Here is a 6,000-nt window from a genome sequence, read left to right on the forward strand (position 1 = left end):
CCTCCAAGGAAACAAAGGCTTACAGTAAGTTTGTAAGTTTCTGTTATTTTTTTTTCAGTTTGCTGTGTCTTTTTTTATCAGCATAAAAAAAATTCTCCCGTTCAACGCAATGAACTGAAAAGCAGGTATTCTATAGTGTTTGATGCTTATCAGCTGCTGGCAGGCGGTAGTGAGTTCATAGGTATAAATTCCACATTTGTAGTGAAGTCTTAGACAACTATAACTGCTATGTGTTCAGATACCTGCTTATATGCTATCTTGACTATCACAGAACAAATGAGTTGTAAAAATTCATGGAAAGTTGGGTGTTGGTTCATATTGATAACTGGAGCTTCCTTGGTATTAAAGGTTGATCATGACACAACCTCAGACAGTATCTCAGACAGCAACTAGTTATGACATCAGTATATTGTGTTCTTAATGTCTAAACCTTCAGGTAAAGAGCCAGTATAAAAGAACTTGCATACTATAGTTGTTCTTCTTCAAAAAGGAGAAGGATATTTATCAAAACTTTGCTTAAGATTAATGTGTGTTACTGATGGATGTGAGGTGGAAAACCTTGAACACCACCTCTCCTCCAGAAACTAAGGCTGCCTTAAAGGGAACCTGTCACCAGTGTCAGAGTGGGTTTCCTTAGGCCCACCAGGGAAAATCAATTTGCGGGGCCCACTCTTCATTATCCCCCAGGAAATATACTCTAGCAACCTTTAAATTGTGGTGTTTTCTGATGGACCTCTGGGGTTCAGTAATGGGTTAAGCCAGGGCCCACTGGAGGATCCTCTGGTACTCTGGTGGGCCAGTCCAACACTGCCTGTGATCACATTTTTCACAAATACAGCTAGTAGCAGGTTTCCATAGAGCCCTAGTAACTAACTGACACCCTTCTATTAGATAAAAATTGTTCCCCTCAAATTCCTATATATTCAACTTTAAATTTTACCTGGTATCCAAGGATGTCTGTAGTCAAGGTGGCTGTGGCTTCCTCAGAATGAATCCAGCAGCTCCTCCACATGCTTTCTCTGCATGCAGCAGTAATGTCATGTAACCAGGGTGACTTAACGCAGGTCCTTTAGCCTTCTAACATTAGCAAGCTGTATCTCTGTACTGTAACATCACCAAGCATATATCTCATGAAATCACAGCATATCATATCACATGAAATCACAACAGCCTGCATGGAGAGGAGAAGAAGACCATACAGGCATGCTGTGATTTTTTATGTGGTCAGATATGTGAATAGGGTAAAGTTTGCTAATGTTAAGACGCTAAAGGACCTGTAATATGTCACCCTGGTCACATGACATTTGGCCATGCCCCTCGACTTGCTCTAAAGATACCTAGGTACCAGGCAATTTTATAACTCTGATTTTATTGCGATCTGAGGGAAAAAATTTTTAGCTTAAAGAAGGGGGTCAAATGGTTACTAGGGCTCTATGGGAACCTGCCACTAGCTGTGTTTGTAAAAAATGTGGTAACAGGTTTACTTTAAATCTATAAACTAGATTTCATTGACAGAAAAATGTAAAGGTTATGGGTTTCGGAGTGCAACAAGGCTAAAAATGTTTCACTATTCCCACCAATCTGCTATCCAGCATTGTACTGATGTCCTATTTTCTTTGAGATACCGACTGAAACAAATGATGTATAGATAGATAATGGGAGAGTATTAGCAGAAGTGTCTGAGAGCAGAACTGTTCTAGTTGCCCTTGACAACCAATCAGAGCTCAGTTTTCATTTTCCCATAGCTCTTTTTAAAGTAAACTGAGCTCTGATTGATTCAAATGGGCAACTAGAACAATTTTACCTCAGACACTTCTGAAATCTCCCCCATAGATGGTATTGGACTGTAAGCTTGGGGATAAGTTTAATTATCCACCCCCTAGCTCCAACCCAAATACAGTACAGGTACCTGGGGGTGTTACATATAGCATAGGTTCTGTAGGTTTGTTTTTAAGTTAGATTTGTATGTAAGTCAGAACTGTATATTTTATAATTGTAACACCAGCCAAAATCTTTTTGGTCTCTATGAAAATTGGATTTTAAAACTTTTGGGTTGTCATATGAACCAGGATTAACAATAAATTGTAATTGCAGAAACCTTTGATAACTGTTAGGCTGCATTCACACTCACGTGCACGGAAATACGTTCGCCACGATGGAGAGGAGGAGTGGTGACCCCTCTCCTATCCATAGCAATGCACGGCACACGGCGCCTAGACACAGGGAAATTTGCTGCACCGTATAGCTCTGTGTGTACGACCCCAAGCTTGCGGCCACATATATGTCCCCTACGGTCGTGTGAATGCAGCCTTACAGTTGATCATTCTAGCCCTAGAATAATGGTACAGTAAATAACCAACATCCGGACGGCCGTTTTAAGTACCCGAGCTTTGATTGGTTGTCATGGGCAACTCGAACAGTTCTGCTCTCAGACACTTGTGATAAATCTTCCCCACAGTGTGTTTTATGATATGTGATTTGAAAGCTGACATCTTGTCCCCGCACTCCTGGCTGCTAATTCTAAGTTGTTTTTCTAGGTGATCCCGGCGTGTCAACATTAAAGAAGACCAATGCCAGGATCGGAATGAAGAGGAGCGCAGCCTGGTGAGCTGACATCAGTGGAAGAGGGAGGAGCTGTACAAGAGCACAAAGATGGAGGCAGCCTGCAATACAGATAAGTCACGTGTTGGGCTTCTACAACCGGTCTTTAGTGAAAATGAGGTCCCTGGTGACAGGTTCCCTTTAAAGGATTTCTACCATCAGATTACCTATAGATATGCAAATGGTCTATAGTCCTTTGCAGAGCACCATCAGCCTCCACTGTAATATAATTTATGCCATCTTCTGAGATAATAAAAATATTTATATATCTTGTAAACTTATTTTTTACTGAAATGCGGCTATGCAAAGATAAAAGGAAGCTTGGGACACACGGGGGCGGGATCAGGAGGTATGTAATAGTCATCTACCATCAGGTAATAGTTTGGTGCTTAAGGCTTCACCTTCATGGACCTATGTCAAGTTAATATGTGACTCTGAGGCTGACTGTCTTTAACTACGATATCATAATTGATCATTTTTGTCTGCAATTTACTCCCATACCTCGTTCTTATCAGCGAAAAATGCCCTGGTCTGGTAGAAAATGTTTATTGCTTTAGTTAATATTTAGTACAGAGAACTGTAGGGCAATTTTTCAACTTTACCCACTACTGACTAAAAATTTGTTTCATCCAGCAATGTATGAGAAATGAAATATAACAAAGTTACATAACTCCTAAGATACATATGATCTTACAGTCGCACAGTTCTCAACTTGCTGTGCTGCCATCTTGATCAGTCCCTTTGATAGCGCCAGTGCACCCAAGCTGACATGTAAGCCATGCATAGTAGATGGATTACTTACAAAAGGTGCAAGAATTAGATCATTATACAGCACTATAGAGGTAACAAAAAGCAAATATATCACACAGCATAACAACAATGAATTCTAATACCACAACTAAACAGTCAATACCTAAACCTTTTATTTTAGAAATGAATAATGTTGCCGATAACAGTAACTGATACTTCATTAAAGATAACAATTTCTCTGTGTTTCGGCTCTTTTTCCTGCAGTGAGAAATCTATCCAAAAACATTAAATGTGTGGTCACATGTACCGCTAGCGCTACGTTAAAAAACGCAATGCTAGCGCACAGGGGCTGGACTCGGCCTTCTAATTAGGTGCATGCGTTTGGTAACCAATCACATGCGTTTCACCAACCCCCGAGACCCGCCCCTTTGTTTGTGACTGCAAATTTGTAGTCCTCAGATTTTTCCTCCTCAAGCAGATGAGGGTTCATTCACACGTTATATAATCAGTTTTAGGCCGCATTCACACAACCGTATGGGGGACGTATGTACAGCCGCAAGCTCCCACATAGACGGCAATGGCCACATGGAGCGATATGGTGTGCTCTATACACAGGGAAAAGATAGGACATGTCCGTGCATTTCTATGGAGAGCGGTGCTCTCCACCGCTGTGTCCAGCTGGCTACGGCCCGGCGGGCATATGTTTGTGTAAATTCAGCCTTAAAGAGGGCCAGTCACCTGTAAAAACGCCACTAGGAGCTGATTACTAAAGTAAGTAGCCCCTAGTGGTAAAACAGACGCCGCAGTGTTACACTGCTAGCCTTATCGGAAACCTCTAATAAAGCTAGCAGACACTGCCGCGATGTACACTAGAAATGCCAGACCACTGTCAAAGCTGGGTGGGTTTAGGAGCGGTGACTGCCAAGCGTCATATGGTGTACGGTGTTAGTGTTACACTGCTGCGTCTGTTTTAGCACTAAGATCTACTTACTTTAATAATCAGCTCCTAGTGCCGTTTGTATAGGTGACAGGTCCTCTTTACGGTGATTTTTAAGTGCAGTTTCCTAATTTAACAAGTGAAAGACATGAACTGAACAGATTTCATCTTCAGAATCAATTTCATCTTCACCAGTTCATTTCATGTCTTTCACCTATTAACCCCTTAAGGACGCTGCCATTTTGTAGCTTAAGGCTCAGCCCCATTTTTTGGATTCTGACTTGCGTTGCTTTATATGGTTATAACGTTTGAACACTGTTACTTATCAAAACGATTCTGAGATTGTTTTTTCCCCACATGTTGTACTTCATTTTAGTGGTAAATTTTGGCTGATAAGTTTTGCGTTTATTTACAAAAAAAAATCATGAATTTTTGGAAAAATTTGCCGTTTTCAGGATTTCCCATATGTCTACTTTAAATTTTCATAATTTTTTAAATGTCTGGATAATTTATTTTGATGTCACATGGCTTACAAATTGAATATCGATTTTACGTATTTTCAGAATTGACTATTTTGGGGATAAATACTGTTTTGAATGAAATTTTGCATATTTAACATCAAAAACCCCCTATATAACCAACCCATTTTCAAATGTGCACCCTTCAGAAACATCTTTTAGGAAGATTGATAACACCTTAACACCATTCATTTAGCCCTAAAATTTACACATTTGCAAAAGATAAAAAGAGAAAATCCACCATACAATTTGTTATGTAATTTCTCCCAAGTACAGAGACCCCCCACATGTGGCCGTTACTGGTTTTATGGGCGCACAGCGAGGCGCCGAAGGGAAAGAGGGCTCTGCAGCTGCCAGGAGTTTAATTTTCTCATTGGCCCCTTTTGTAGGCTATAAAATTTTAGCTTTTTTGTTATTTGGGCCATGTGACGGCATTTTTTGGAGGGATGAGATGCTTTTTCCAGTGTTGCCATTTTGGGGTTGGTATCCTCTATTGCTAAAATTGAGGGCAGGAGTAGAAAAGAATCAATTCTGCACTGGATTTTTTACTTCTTTTTTTTTGGTGTTCACCGTTTAGCCTAATAATCATGTTATCTTTATTCTATAGGTCAATACAATTACGTGGATACCATAATTGAATATCTTTTCTTACGGAAAAATCTATACCGTATATACCGGCGTATAAGACGACTTTTGAAGACAGAAAAATCTTCTGTCTTCTCTGGGGTCGTCTTATACGCCGGTAATCGTCTTATATGGCGGGTCCCGGTGCATGGAGAGGGCTCACGGGCTCAGCCCTCTCCATAGCCGGTAAGTCTTTGCTGCATATTGCAGCAAAGGCTTACCGGTAACACCCGCGATCGGTGCTAGCACCGATCGTGGGTGTTTGCACAGCGATGGCTGCCAGCAGCCTCAAAAAGCTGCCGGCAGCCTCAAAAAGACATCGGGGTGCATACTCACCCTCCGTTGGCCCCGATGTCCGCGCGGATCATCTTCCGCGCAGTCTTCTTTCTTCTGCTGGGCGCCGCCATGCTTTTCCCCGGGGCGGCGCCTAGTATGACGTCAGCAGCGGCGCGTCATACTAGGCGCCGTCCAGGGGAGAACAATGGCGGCGCCCGGCACGAAGTTAGAAGACGGAAGATGGGCGCCAAAGCCAGAAGAGGACCCACGCGGACATCGGGGGAGCAGCGCTGC

The sequence above is a fragment of the Engystomops pustulosus genome, chromosome 7 (genome assembly GCF_040894005.1).
Source record: "Engystomops pustulosus chromosome 7, aEngPut4.maternal, whole genome shotgun sequence".
Lineage (NCBI taxonomy): Eukaryota > Metazoa > Chordata > Amphibia > Anura > Leptodactylidae > Engystomops > Engystomops pustulosus.